This window comes from Pongo pygmaeus, chromosome 17, assembly GCF_028885625.2.
Source record: "Pongo pygmaeus isolate AG05252 chromosome 17, NHGRI_mPonPyg2-v2.0_pri, whole genome shotgun sequence".
NCBI lineage: Eukaryota > Metazoa > Chordata > Mammalia > Primates > Hominidae > Pongo > Pongo pygmaeus.
This window is the reverse complement of record NC_072390.2, coordinates 78109916-78125052: the sequence shown is the minus strand read 5'-3', so window position 1 is coordinate 78125052 and position 15137 is coordinate 78109916. Positions and strand designations below refer to the sequence as shown.

The following is a 15137-nucleotide window of genomic DNA, read 5'->3' as shown; positions in this document are numbered from 1 at the left end:
TCCTTTGAGGTAGCTGTCACCAGAGGATTGTCACTGAAAATGCAAGAAGAGTTTGGCATTTGATTGCATTCTGCACAATTCAAGCAGGACAAATTGCTGCAGAAGATGACACCAGAAATAGCCACCATGTAGTGGGTTCTCACCACATGACAGACACAGTGCTGCTATAAGCTTGTGACTTGCACTGTCTGAGCCCTGAACACCTCTAGCAGGTACGAGCATTTGCTCTGTTTTCAGACCAGGAGACAGCAGCTCAAAGAAAGTGAACGATCTGTCAGTGGTCACACAGCTAGGAAGTGGCAGGGGGAGCTTAGCCGGGTTGGACTCTGAAGGTCATGCAGCATCCTTACACAGACCCAAGCCCTTCAAATCGATTTCCACCCATGTGTGTTTGGCAGCCACATGTCAACAAGCCATAACTTTCTTACCTGTTTCAGGAAAACATTATTTTCTCTCACCTGTGTTTATCATCATCTTATTTCTGTTTCAAGAAATCAAAACATGTGAAGAAGATAGATTTGTAGAAGACCTTTTTTGGCTACTTCTGATGGTGAGAATGCAGTTAGGAAGATGGAGTTCAGATGCTAAAATATTGGAATTTCTGATGCATATTCATGGTTAGAGGGAAAGTCAGTTGCACTGCGGAGTTAAGAAATCTGAGAAATATAGGAAATCTAAGCTGAGAAAAACTCATAACTATGATGCTTCCAGGTGCAGGAAACTTCAGGTCCTTCTGCACCCAGGCTTCCTGGAAAGCTTTTATTTTAAAAAAATTTTAAAATTTTTATTTAGTTATTTTTAATTGACAAACAAAAATTGTATATAAAGGCTTTTGTATTTTATCCCGTATGATAAAGGGCCGCACGGTTCTTTCTTGCTGCCTGAGTTAAGTGAGCATATTAACAGCACGCAGCGTTCAGCTCTCATTAATTTTCAATAGGCTCATTTGCCTTTGATCCTTTTATTTCAAAGCCAAAAAAAAAGACCATATATAGAGAGAAACGATTGCATTATAGCTCCTCCTTCAATATGAGTCGCTCAATCTCTAATGGTTTATTTCCATCGAGAAGGTTTTAGTAACCAAGTGACTAAGTTACCTAGCTAAACTCCCCCCTCCTTCTTTATCAATACTTAATTAGTATTGATGCTTTTCTTGGCTAAATCTCATTTCAGAGCCTGCACAACTGAACTTTTTCCATAAATGAACCTTTTAAAATGTGTATTTGAAATATCTTTAAGCCTAAGAAAATAGTTTTTAAACAAGTTATGCATTGATTTCCTCTTACTCTGAAATATTTCTCAAGTGATTTTTCCTGAAAGATTCTTTGCGGTTCATTGAACACAAAAAACAAACTGTGTACCAGGTCTGGTAGAGGTTACAGGGATACAGGTAACTTGGCATTTGTTCCCAAGGAGCTTAGGTCTCCAAGAGGAAATAAGACACTTCGACAAATAGCCACAAGGTAAAACAGAGAATTGTCCAGTGCTGTAATTTAACTGCTGATTCCTCTGTACCTAAAAGCTGGCTAAATTATAGTTTTATTGAATGCTAACAAACTCTTATTCCCCTCCTGCATGGAATTTTAAAAACCTTTTATTTTCTCTGGGCTATAATTATGGTGACCACATTTTCCACAGCAAAAATTAAGACACGTCATCTGACAAAGGATTCTTGTGCCACTTCTAGGTGTGAGACCACCCATAACTTAGATTTTTTTAAAAGCAGGCTTTTTTAGGCAGGCCCTATAAAAATAGAGGTTTGTTAAATAGGTGTGTTTTTAGACTTTTCATTAAAAGCCTACAATACAAACAGTATTTTATTTTGTATCTGAATCAACATGTTATATCCTAAAGCACTATTTTACAGCCTAAGGGTATGTGTTAGTCTATTCATAAAAACATACTGCTGCATAGAGCAATAATACCTGCCATTATCTAGGTGTAATACAAAGGTCCCAAGTGGTCCTCTCCAGGTCTTTAATTTTCCTTTTGAAGATAAAGCTCCTTCTTTCACTTTCGTGGTTCAAGATTTTTGAAACTTGCAAGTGATTGCTATTGAAGCATGCCAGATGTGAGCAATTGTGAGCATAGTACTTTAAAACAAGGTGAAGGAGTGACTTTTTCTTCCTTATTGTCTCCCCCTACTACCATCTGTGATTTCTACACATGTAACTTTTCCAAAACAGCAAGACATGGGAAGGGATACCAGCCAGGGCCGCCACAGTCCAGGCGTGGGACTTCTGAAGTGAGGAGATAGAGATGAAAGCGGCCTGTATTGATAAATGACAGATGGTGAAACCAAGGCCTGCTGGACCAAGATTCAATGACTTACCCAAAGCCACACAGCTTGTTGGTGGCAGAGTTAGCTCCCAATCCCCAGCTTTCTGAGCAAGGGAGGTTTCCATCCCCACTATGATGTTTTCTTGGTGTTCTGGGGTCACTCTGGTCGATTTCCATCCACTGTGATGTTGGGTACGCCCCCTCCATGTGACTACATAATTCTAGAATCATAGTTCTAAAATGATATATCACTGCACTATCATGGGAAAATAAGCTGGAAGAGCTGGAGAGGCGATGCCTGCCACTGATGGCTCTTCTATAGAGGTGACCTTGCAGGTTACCAGGACTTCCCCAGGCCGACTCTCAGATGGCCTGAAGCTGAGTCCAAGGCAAGCCTTATACACCATGGTTCCTGCTCTCCTGGGTATCACTGACCTACTGCTGATCCAGGAACCCTTGTGATCAGACTTTTCCCATTAATGCTTTGTTTATGGTTAAAATATCACAGTGTTTACTGGGACCACTGCTCTCTTTATTAGATGGTTTTTATACTTAATTATTTTGTAACATGGCTGCACTTGTAAGTTATCTGCTGATTTTTTTGTAGTTCATAAGCATAATGATTGGGTATTCACAGTCATGTGTGAGATGTGCCAACCTCAATCTCTACACTATAGTATAGAGTATACAATAATAATCACTATATTATTACAGCCTGGCCAACATGGCAAAATCCCGTCTCTACTAAAAACACAAAAATTAGCTGGGCGTGGTAGTGCACACCTGTAATCCCAGCTACTAGGGAGACTGAGGCAGGAGAATTGCTTGAATCCTGTGGGGCAGAGGTTGCAGTGAGCCGAGATCGTGCCACTGCACTCCAGCCTGGACGACAGAGTGAGACTCCATCTCAAAAAAAAAAAAAAAATTTAAAAATGTATCTCTTCCATTAAAAACATATCCAATAATTCTGCTAAAATATTTGACTGACCTTCACATTCAGCCTCATTCCAGTGTAACTCCCCATTCATTCATTTCATTCAATGGCTATTTATTGAGCACCTACCATCTGGCAGACACTTTTCTGCTTCAGCATCAAACAAATAGACAAAAATTCCAGCCTGTTTATGGTTTATATGGGATTGGATGGTGCTAATAACTGTATCAAAAAATAAAAACTATTAGCTTGCCAAAAATTTGGATTACTGTGGGAGCAGAGAGCTAAAGGAAAAGGGAACTCATGTATTGAATATCAGTGACTATGTCATGTGCTGTGTTGTATGGTTTTTCTCATTTAATCATCACAGCAGCCCTGTGAAAGATGAATATGATTATTTTTATTTTTTACAGATGAAGAACCAAGATTTAGGAATATAATATATCTTGCTTAAGGTCATACTAGTGAGGAAATAAATCTACATCAGTCTTTTCAATACCATACTGGATGTGATGATATCATTTTAAAACCATATGTTTGATATATGGACCACCATACTGAAACCTCAGGGCACATTTTTGCCCACTAATAATATATATCAAGGAATGTCATTTCACAGATGAATGGATACGGAAAATGAGGTGTGTATGTGTGTGTGTGTGTATATATGTGTGTGTGTGTGTATATATATGTATGTGTGTGTGTATATATATGTATATATGTGTATATGTATATATGTATACACACACACACACACACACACACACACATACATATTACTCCGCCTTAAGAATATTTTCATATGCAACTACATGGATGATTCTTGAGGACATCATGCTCAGTGAAATAAACCAGTCACAGAAGGACAAATACTGCATGATTCCACTTATATGAGTATCTACAGTAGCCAAATTCACAGAAGCCGAGAACACAGTGGTGGTTGCCAGGGACTAGGGGAAGAGAGAAATGGGGAGTTGCTCTTCAACAGGAATAAAGAATAAGCAAATCTCATGTTAAGAGTTCTTAACACACACACTCACACACACACACACACGCAAATGTCACTTTAATGGACTTATTTAAAACATCATTTGAAATGTAGTTGTTCAGTTCATGTTCTCCTTATCATTTTTGTAGATTTATCTACATTTCTGAATAGCAGTAATCACTATAGTACACTCTAGTTTCATAACAAGCATCTTCCATGGAATACCTTACCCCAGATTAGCAATTTGATGACCACAGTAACATGTGCTTCTCAGATAACACATGACCTTTCATTTGGCTGAGAACTTAGTGGTTGACTTTGCTAAAAATAGGTCTTTAATGGTTGAGTGTGACATTTCATCACGGGGTGTTATTTGGGAGTTTTTCTCTTCATACATGAAACAAGTATGGCTGTAGAATTGATTACCCTTGTTTCCTTGATGAAACGCCTTCAGAATTTCAAAGATATTGAAAATTTTTTTGGCCAAAATTAGTTACACAGAAGTATAGAATCTGTCAGTGCTTGGGGACAAAACCCTTCTGTGTATTGAAAATGCAGAAGTAGACAGGGAAGCATTTCTGGGGAGGAGTGAGAAGCTGGATTAAGTCTGGATGCTGGGGCAGGGGTGAAGGAGGAGGGCTTGCTGATGTAGGTCTTGACCAGGTTGGAGCTGATGCAATGGCAAGTGCTGCGGCCGTGGTATCCCCTGGTGATGTCATTCCAAGGAGCCAGCTGCCATCAGTGCTTTCCAGAGTCTGGCTCTTTGGGTGAGGGGCACCAAGGGATAGACGTGCACCTCAGGACACCTGCCATCTTGTTGGCCATCTCTCTAGTTTGGGGTCTTTGTGGTAAAGATGTATGGGCCATGCTTTTTAGCTTATCTTATCACCCCAAATACTTCCCATCATCCTAGAATAATATCCAGGCTCTCGATCTGATTTCCAAAATCTTACACTGCCTTCAAACTGATTCTCAAGCCTCAGCTCTCACCAACTGCACACTCCCCCATTGCTCGTGGGCCACTCGAACTGACTTCCTGATCCTCCAGACACATCAGGTTGCTCCCTCCTTGGGATCTTCCACTACTTGTGACTTCTGCCTACATTGTACTGCCCCTAACTTTCCCAGGGCTGGCTCCTTCTTGCCTTTCAAATCTCAGCTTAAATGTCACTTCGTTTGAGAGACTCCCCTGGAACACCCAATCATTCTCTCTCCTATCACCCTACTTTAATTCTCTGAATATTTCTATACAGTCAATGCTGTGCTTGTTTGTTCTTTCAGATCCATGAAAGCAGGGACCATGCCTGTCATAGTCCCGACAATGCTCCCAAGCCCTAGGTGAGCACCCTGCACATAGTAGTTCAATGAGTAGTTTGTCAAATGAAGGAAGGAGGCACTCAGGCTGTAGATGATTTAAATGTAACAAACGTATTTGTAGGTTATTTTTTAATAATGCAAAAGAAATGAAGACTAGGCCAATTTTCTTTTTTAATTTCGTATTTCAGCCTCAACACTTAACTATTTCTGATTGGTCAGAGATTAATTAATCACATACAACAGTCTGTCCTGAGGGGATTCAAATGCACTGCTTTTTCCAATGATTTGCAAATGCACCGGCCTAAAACTACTCTCTGGCACAGATTTCAGAATCTCCACTTAACACATCAGAAACCTTTAGGGCTTATCCTGAGCTCCAAGGCTGGCTTAGCTTCTTCAGTAAGCAGCTGCTTATGCATGGATGCCCACAATGAGTGATTTCACCAGAAACCCACCTCAGCTACTTAAAGTGTGATGTATTTCATACACACAAAGTGTCTTTTCATATGAGTAGGTTAGTGACACTATTGAATACAAATGAACTGTTTTTGAATATACTGGAATCTCACAAAGTTTTTTCTGCCTCAGAAGTGGAATTCAGTTGAAGATGGGTCTGTCCTTAGAAGACCAAGTTATTATAGTTGCTAAAATAAAAATAAATAAAATAAAGACTTCAAAAAACAACAGATGCTGGTGAGGCTGTGGAGAAACAGGAATGCTTTTACACTGTTGGTGGGAATGTAAATTAGTTGAACCATTGTGGAAGATAGTATAGCGATTCCTCAAGGATCTAGAACCAGAAATACCATTTGAGCCATCAATCCCATTACTGGGTATATACCCAAAGGAATATAAATCATTCTGTTATAAAGATACATGCACATGTATGTTTATTGCAGTACTATTCACAATTGCAAAGACGTGGGGCCAACCCAAATGCCCATCAATGATAGACTGGATAAAGAAAATGTGGTACATGTACATCATGGAATACTATGCAGCCATAAAAAAGAATAAGGTCATGTCCTTTGCAGGGACATAGATGAAGCTGGAAGCCATCATCCTCAGCAAACTAACACAGGAACAGAAAACCAAACACTGCATGTTCTCACTTATAAGTGGGAGCTGAACAATGAGAACACATGGACACAGGGAGGGGAACAACACATTGGGGCCTGTTGAGGGTGGGCGAGGGGAGGGAGAGCATCAGGACAAATAGCTAATGCATGTGGGGCTTAATACCTAGGTAATGGGTTGATAGGTGCAGCAAACCACCATGGCACACGTTTACCTATGTCACAAACCTGTACATTGTGCACATGTATCCCAGAACTTAAAGTAAAATTTTAAAAAATAAAGAAATAAAGTAGTTTCTAGGGTTGGGAACAATCTCCAGGGGCCTGACCCTCAGGAAGGGAGAATCCCTTCTTCCCTTGCAGGGAGCATGGGCTGGGTGGCAGTTGTGTCCCTGCCGTCTGAAAGTGAAAAGTGGAATTTAAATGTTGACTTACGTCTCACAATACTATTGGTGTCCAGCTTCTGATACTTCATGGGACATTCCTTTGTACTTGGGATCTAACCTTATTAATTTGGAGAGAAGATGTAGATTAAGTTTCAAAAACCTGACCTTAGAAAAGATTTTTTACATAAAGAATGGGCTATCATTTGTATTTGCAAATCACAGAGAATGTCCTGTGGCATGGAGTCATTTTGTCAAGCTCTGCATTCCAATCCAATTCTTTATTTGCTCTCATCTCAGGGTGGTAATTGTTAATTTGGAGATTATTATTTAGGGTGGATTCAACAGTCTTACATGGGATTCTTTTTAGGGAGAATGATGGGAAATTACTCTTTTTCACATTTTTTTATCCTGGGAGAGGGTGCCTCTATTCTTTCGCTCAGTGTGACAGTGAGAGTGAAGTGAAGAAAAGATTTATGATGCCAAGATCAGGGCTGAGTAATATGGTAAATCCCAGTTTATCTTAAGTGCAGTAAACCCCCAGGCAGCTAGAAGAGTGACATATTCTGGTTAGTTCAACATTCTATTTAATCTGAGAATACCCAATAGGCCACTTTTCCATGACAGATTTTTATAGAATTCAAATACAACAAAATATACTTGACACCGCAACTATACTGAACACATGTTTATCTCTTCTAATGACTTAGAAGACACTTAAAGATCTCACCAAGCCTCAGAGTCACACGGAGAACATCAGTTATCTCAGAAACAGCTGTTAATAGGGATTTCTGGCTGATAGTGGGATGGCCTGCTTTTGCTGATTGAAAGCAGCACTTCATTGGGTGCGGTGGGTGGGGGGTGGGACACCAGTTCTTGTTTTCCCAGGTATAATTTGGCAATCTGGGGGGCTTCCTCAAAAATACGTAGACCCTAAAATAGATAATGTATGAAAAGCCCCTTAGTGCTGAGCCTAACGCAGAAATACATTCAGTACATACAAGATGACTTGACTCAGTTTATCTGTGATTGGTTTGGTTTACTTTTGCTTTTTTCTTTTAGGGGTGGGGGAGCTCTTCCTACATAATTAAGGGCCCTTCAACTAGAGGAACTTGATATACCTAACCTAGGACAAGCAGGAACTTTTTGACCTCCAGCGTTGTTTATGGTTTTAGACTAAGCAACAACAGAAGATAACTACAAGGAACTATCATGAATTATGGCTAAATACTGAATGGTGACCCTTTAAATCAGTTATTAGTATGACTGGATTGTACCTTCTGCCCTGGGACAAGCCTAGACAGAGAGAGTTGGGAGAAGCAAGTGTAAAAAAGCCTAGGTTGTTTTTCTTTTTCTTTTCTTTTTTTTTTTTTTTATGCTGTTAATGAGAGGGTAAATTCTTTTAAAGTTTTTGGAGAGCACTTTGACCTTAATTTTGAAAATGCTAAGTTTACATAGCCTTTGACTTGGTAATTTCACTTCTACAAGTTTTTTCTACCTATGTGTAAGGATGTCTATTACAGCATTATGTATTTTAATTTTGCAGCAAAAAAAAAAAAAACAACTTGGGGAAAAAAAGAAATGTCTGTGTAGGGTACTGGCTAAATTGGTAAATTGATATGAAATAAAATGCTGCTATTAAGAAAGGTGATGGATATATATGAACTCACATTTTAAAATGTCTGAGATTTATTGTAGAGGGGAAAAGTGGAAGTCTGTATGGATAATATTATTTTATTGATGAGAAAAAAATTAGATACATATACAAATGCATGTATATTCATAGCATTTTCTGGAAGGATATATAATATACCGTTCAGCTAATATATAATTTAAGGATTATGAGTATTATAAATTGAAATTAATATTATTACAAATTAATACAAATTAAGATTTGTTGATATATACATCGTATTATGGTAAAATGAGTATAATTAAATTATTCAAAAGTTTGCTTTCTTACATTTGTTAAATATTTTCCAGTTTATGTTCTAATTTGCTTATTCCAATCTTTATTTCTATCACCTATATAATTAAACTCCAATTCAGTTTAGGGTCATTCATAATTTCCAAACTGATTATTTTACTGTTTCTTCAGTAGTGTTGAAGATAATGATGATGGCACTAGTCATCCCTTATTGAACCCCTATGATGTGCTAAACACTTGTACTTATATTTTCTCTAAACCTCCAAAATTGTGAAAGTTGATGAGGAAGCAGAGGCCCTGCCATCTTAAGGAACTTGCTAAAGCCATGCAGCCAGCAAGTAAGTTTCAGAGCTAGCACTGAAACTCAGGTCTAACGCCAAAGACTGTACTATTTCCATATGTCATTCTGCCTTAGATATAGTGCTGGTGAATTCATTTTTCAGGCAGTCTCTGTGGGTAAGACAGATAGCTGCTTAAAAAGAGATAGAAAACATGCTTTGGATTGTTATGGCTTGCTAGCATTTTCCACTCACCATTGTTATTAATTATTCTGTGTGTCCCATTTGTCTTAACTTTGATCGTATACTTACAAAGTTTATGGAAACTGCCCAAGTGCATTCGATTCTGCTGATATTTCCATGGTCTGAACGCCAGCCCTATGAGCAGGGGCCAAGTGGAGCATGCCATCTGAAGACTGCTCCAGCTTTCAGGGCTGGACCTGGTTCAAATGGGAATGCCATACCATTGTTTATTTTAATGAGATAAAGAGCAAAGAAAAATAAAAAAGCAAAATCTGCATTTGAAAACATTCAAGTAACATAATCTGTATTAGTCGAACTAATTCTAAGCCTGGCCGGGTTTCGATTTTAGAGATTTCCACAGCTCCACGTGTAGCCCCAGGGTGGCCATGTAGAGGTAACAACAACAATACTAGGAAGACCCTTCCAAGTCTCTGTCTCCGTTTCTTGCTTTTCTGACACCCTTCACCTGTTCTTTATTCAGCTATTTACTGGGGCATGGTCTTTATCTGAAGTTTTTTCTGGTATTTTCAACCCATTAGGATAAGTGGGGTGGGTGTAGGGGGCTGTGCCCACAAAACAGACATCCAACTTGGTTTTAGGAAAGGCTTTTTAGAGGAAATGATAGCTACACGGAGTCCTGAAAGAGAAATCATAGAGGTAGAGGTGCCCACTTATCTAGGTAGAGAGAACGGCATGTGCAGAAGGGAGAGATAAAAGGGCACACAGTACATCTGTACAGTTGTGAGTCCCCAAGCATCTGACCTCTCTTGAATGAGGATATTGACTACAGGTTACTTAGTTGACCTTGTTAAAGCCTTATCATATCAGGATTACCAGGGTACAAAAACATTCCTAAAATAAATGGCTCTGTTACTAAACACTCCCCTTATAACACCATTGTTGACACTGTGACTTTTAAAAATCTCTCATATCTGGCCATACCTGTCTCACCTTCCTAAAGTCACACTGACAGATGACACACCAGGGCAAGATGAAAACTGTAGGGACTTGTGTAGAATGAAACGATAACTTCCTTTTCTTAAAAGGGACTGTTGATATAATATCCTTTTTGCAAAAACAGGGAAATGCTTAAGGTTGGAGTTTCTGTTTTCAATAATGAAGATGGATATTCACATGAAAAGAAGACAAAAGAAAACAGAATGCCCCAGCTGTGGGCTAAGCAGTTGGCTATTTTTATTTGTCAGGACACAAACATCAAATGACAATTCTTTCTTCATTTCTCTTTATGAATCTAGTACTAAAGCATGCTACTAAATCTTAAGTTCTATTAACTCCTGACAATGTATAAACTTGGGTTTACAGTTTGTATACACCACAGTTAGGGATTTCCATGTATCCTCCAGCTAGTCAAGAAAACCTTTGTTTGGAGTTCTTTACTGACTATTGCATCATCCAAATTTATTTTTTGCCTATGAAAACTGAAAAGGTGAAAACCAAATTTGGAAATTCATGTGTGCCAATGCAGATATCAACATGAACGAAAGAAAAATACATGTATTGGACTTTGGAAAGTAAAATCACAGACCTATTCTGGTTCAAGGTCAGCCATAAGTGGAATTGTAAAGAAAGGCCAGAAAATAATATATGGTTCATACTCAAGAACAAGAATGGTCATATCATGTACAAAATGAATTGAGCTAAAAGATAAACAGTAAAATGCTATGGTTTTTATTGTTAGCAAACTTCCACTAATTATAAATTAAAGGCAGTCAGTAATACCCATAGATTAAAAAGCTAGTTGAAAACTGAGATTCCTGTAGTAAATATTAAGCGTTGTGTGGTACATTAGTCACATGTGTATAATAAAGACAATAAATCCATGTAAGTATAGCAATGATGAAATGTGCATAAAGCAGTTTGAACTCCACAGAAGTAAGCAAAGTATAAATAGACAGCATGCTCAGGCACAGAGAAAAGCAAGTGCTATTTTAGCACTTGAGCTAGTGATAATTTATTGTTCAGGCTCTCCAGTTGAGTCAATGTTTATATGGTGCTATATATTAACTGAAACCAAAATAGTCTGTGCACATCACTGTCTTGGATAGATTACTGAGTGATCAGCAGAAACCGTATCAAACAACCACTCCCCTATGAGCGAGGGATTTATAATATTTAAAATATTCATCCTAAAGCTCCAAGCTGTTTTGACAGTTTTGTCTGTTCATAAATATTCTTCAAAGAGAGGCAGTGTGGCATATGTAATGGAAAAAGATAGTAAAGTGGTTAGCATTCCAAACTCAGGACCCAGATTGCCTGGGTTCAAGTCCTGGCTCTGTTACTTACTAGCTGTATTGACTTTGGGCAAGTTACTTAACCTCTCTGTGCCTCAGTTTCCTCCTTAGTAAGTGGGGTTAAGGATAGTACCTACCTCATAGGGTTGTGAAGCTGAAATAATTAATACAAATAAAACATTTAGAATAATGCCTGACACAGAGTGAGGGTTACTACCTAGACTCTGCCACAGACCAGCAGAATGACTTTAGATAAGTTACTTAACCTTGACCTTTGGTTTCTTCTTTGTAAGATGCAAAGGATAATAAACATCTCACAGTGTGACTGTGAGAATCAAATGAGATACTATATGGAAAGCAGCTAGCCCTGAAGGAAACACTTAAGATTTTCTTCTTCGTGTCTCTTCTCATCCTTTCCCTTGCAGGGATATTTGTAAGGACACTTTTTTTTTTTTTTTTTTTTTTTTAGCATCTCTGTATGTCAAGCACTTTATTCCTACCCCACTCACCTAGCCTTGACCATACTTTGTGAAGTCACAAATAGTCAGACATTAGAACCCAATGATTTGGCCTGAAGACCTGTCCTTTTATCACGACACTGCTTTTCCATAGAAATACTTCCTTCAGAAATCCTTTTAAGATTAATGCCACCCAATTCTGGCCTACTCACTTCTTGATCAGTGTGGGCTGTATTTTCATTTGTGACACTGAATATGTTTGACCATTTCATGTATATGTTATGTCTTCCCAACCAAAGCCTGTGTTCTCTGAGAGCAAGCGTCTCTCATAACTCCCTCTGGTTAGCCTTTCTTGCCTGGCTTTCAGTCTGATTGGATCAGAATTGGGCAGGACCAGAGGATTCAGCAAGTCGGGAATGATTATCAGCTGTGAAGTTGGCAGTGTCACTAAGGAGAAGAACCAAGATGCCTGCTGCTTCTGGGGTCACATGGATCACATTCAGACATCCAGACCCTAGAAAACTCAGTGTTGTTTCTGAGTCTACAGTCTACATTCAAGAAGAAGGGTAGAAATTCAAGAAGTGGCCAAGAAAGACTTTCAACAACTGATTGGGGTATCATCAGGAGAAGACTAAGAGTATGGCCCTCAAGGCGCCTTCAAGGATGGCATTACTTGCTGGATTCATCATGGTCGGGGGGCTTCAACAGTTTACAGAAGCCTTCAAATATTTCAGGAAGCCTCTGCTTCCATCCTGCTCTCCCCAATGGGCTACAGTCTGTATTACAGCAGGAATCCTTTTGCAATGAGTTGAACTTATCTTCAGGCAAATGCCCCAGATGGGGATATGAGGTTTTATTTACAGTCTGCAAAATTTCCCTAAAGAGATTGGTGCAAAGCAGAGCTCTATGGACTTCCTCCTGGCATGCTTGAAGATCTGATCTGTTCATCCCTCAAAGGCCAGATCCATCTCTTAGGGGCTGACACCCATTAAAAGCCAACTGTATAGGTGTTCAAACAAGAATGCCAGTGTATTCATCTGTAATGAGACTATTTCAGATGAATATTCATGCTTGCCTGGCCAGTCCATGCTCTCTCTGCATGGAGGTTTTCCTAGGAAGCCAGATGTGCTGCAGAGGCAGCTTGGTGAGCAGAGAATCTGAACACAGGAAGTTAGAAGAGTGGGTTGGTGTCAAGCTGAGGCCACACGCACATTCCCAAGGTCTTCTCAGGTAGTTGGTCAAGGCTCCCTATCCATGGCCAAGGCCAGCGTTGGCCTCTCAACCAGCAGCCGATGAGTCCCTGCTCTGATTGGTATCTCTGTCTCCTGCAGGTACTCGGTTGAGTAGTAATCAAACACTTCAGGATTGGGACCATTCTGTTTCTTTGCGGGGCCTTTTTCTCTTCTGCTCTGTCATGCGTCTGTGCCACTGTGGTCCTGGGGATGGGATGTTTGAGGGCAGGGCCCCATGCAGGCTCCTTCCACAGCATAATGGAGTGCTGCCTTAAGATACACTCAAAGAAGGGCGGTGAGAGAGGAGTGTGGTTATTCTTGCTAACATAAATTGCACTGTTTAATGTACACAAGAGATGGGAAAAAGAAGAGAGCAAAAGAATTCTCTCCAGGCAAATGTTTACTATGGAAACTGTGTGATTACAAATGTCCATATACAATCCTCAGACACATCTGTTCAAGCCCCCCGCCCCCGCCCCATGCAGAAGGCGATGGCGTGAGTTTCCTTTCTTCTGAACTCCTGCCACACATGGAATGATTCCATTGCCAGCCCTTGTCTTCAGTCGCCTTTTTCAGAATTGGTTTACTTCTTGTTGTCTTTGAATTTTCTCTCATCTAGGGGCTACTTTGGCCCTCTGAGGTACCCACGGGCACAGCTGAGCTGATGGCCAAGCGTGGAGGCCCCATCTGCAGCTGTCTGTCATGAGGAACAGCTGTCCCATGCCCGTGGGGAGAGAAAGTCCTGTGTCCCAAACAGCTCTGTGCCCCACCTCACCCTCTTCACCATAATAGCTCAACTTCCATGAAGCCTACTGTGATGTGAGCCACAACACCAACTCCTGCGTGGGGATGGGGGCATTTTCCTCTCCTGGGGCGATGGAGGAGCAGACACCTGCCCTCTTCTTTCTCTCCCTCACTGCTAGCCCACAGCCAAGTGGGAGGTGTCCAGAGGGGTCATTTCCTGCCGTCTCTGGTGGCTTGCCCTCCATGAGTTGCTGTTACCCCTTCTGCACACTCATCTGCCAGCTGATCTTACTTCAGGTGGAAGGTTTTGTGTTTGTTTTCCTTCCCCAGCACTTCCTTGTCCGTAGCAAGGGGTGGGTCTGAGCCCCACCATCAGTATGGCATGCATTTGCTCATTTGTTCATTGACAGAGATTCATCAGTGACCTAGGCATGCCCAGCTTGGTGCTGAGTGCTCCAGGCAGTACCGTGGCTTCAACAGTTTGCAGAACCCTTCAAATATTTCAGGAAGCCTCTGTTTCCATCCTGCTCTCCCCTGATGGGCTACAGTCTGTCTTACAGCAGGAATCCTTTTGCAATGAGTTGCTCTTATCTTCAGGCAAATACCCCAGGTAGGGACATGAGGTTTTATTTACTGTCTGTAAAATTTCCTTAAAGAGATTAGTGCAAAGCAGAACTCTATGCAAAATTTTTTTGTCCTACATGTGGTATGCATGTTTGTGTGTATAATAAAACTGCAGAGTTGATTTGCAGAATGGGCCAATGAAGCCTGTTTTATGGTCTGATTTATGGCAGGAGAATGGAGTTTGCACAGCCACCCCTTGTTTCAGGCTGTTTAATATGCAGGGTGGCTGTGGTAGCTGCTCTCTCTTCTTCCTGTCACCCACCCCGTGGACATCCCCCGGTCTCAAGGGAGCAGCATGTGTTTTTCCACAGTCCCTCCTCTGCAGAGGCCAGCCAAGGATGCACTTTGTCCATCAGGTGTTGGGATCCTCGCTCCATGCGGTCAGCTGGTGGTAGCTCTGT

At 40.5% G+C, this 15137-nt stretch overlaps 1 protein-coding gene and 1 pseudogene across 1 annotated transcript in view; both read left to right on the top strand.

Moving 5' to 3' along the window:
* Positions 1-15137, top strand: part of BCL2 (BCL2 apoptosis regulator) — a 199487-nt gene that overhangs the window by 125574 nt on the left and 58776 nt on the right. The window lies entirely within an intron of this gene.
* Positions 2876-2949, top strand: LOC129019221 (small nucleolar RNA U13; annotated as a pseudogene).